Source organism: Orycteropus afer, unplaced genomic scaffold (genome assembly GCF_000298275.1).
Source record: "Orycteropus afer afer isolate SDZICR_OR568_19922 unplaced genomic scaffold, OryAfe1.0 scaffold00711, whole genome shotgun sequence".
NCBI lineage: Eukaryota > Metazoa > Chordata > Mammalia > Tubulidentata > Orycteropodidae > Orycteropus > Orycteropus afer.
The window spans coordinates 306,057-306,668 of NW_006922298.1; the positions used below are offsets into that span (position 1 = coordinate 306,057).

General features: G+C 36.9%; 1 protein-coding gene across 1 annotated transcript in view; it reads right to left on the reverse strand.

Annotated features, from left to right (window-relative positions):
• Window positions 1-612, reverse strand: part of APOOL (apolipoprotein O like) — a 108,964-nt gene that overhangs the window by 69,300 nt on the left and 39,052 nt on the right. The window lies entirely within an intron of this gene.

The following is a 612-nucleotide window of genomic DNA, read 5'->3' on the forward strand; positions in this document are numbered from 1 at the left end:
TGCAGGGATTAAGTGTGTCCTATGTGACTCCACTGGGAGAGAACTCTTGAAGTTTGCACCTGGTTTCCTCTGGACTTTGCTACATGTGTCTTTCCACTTTGCCAATTTTACTTTCTATTCTTTTACTGTAATAAATCTTAGCCATAAATACAACTATGTGCTGAGCTCTATGAGTCCTCCTAGTGAATGATCAAACCTCAGGATGGTCTTAGGGACCACCGACATAGTGGCATAGTAGGAAGAAAGGGCAAAGTTGATAGTGATATAGGGTATAAAGAGGAGCAAAGGAACCAAATATATCAAGCTTCTAAAGCTGTCTACTTTCACAGACTCCATTGTGAGTTGGCTGATATCAGTCCCAGCACTTTCGGTCAGGATGAGACCAAGAGAGAATGAAATTTTTCTGAGACGTCAGCATCTCTGAAATTTTTAACATAGTCCCTCAGAATATGGGTGATCACACTAAGAAGAGAAGCAGTATATATCTTTACATTAACATAAAACTCAAGTTTTTTTGGTAGTTAGAGACTCTTAAGACTTTAAAAAAAAGTCTCCTAGAATATGAGAAATAAAATGACATAATTTTAATAGGAACAGTTTTATGTATTTTAA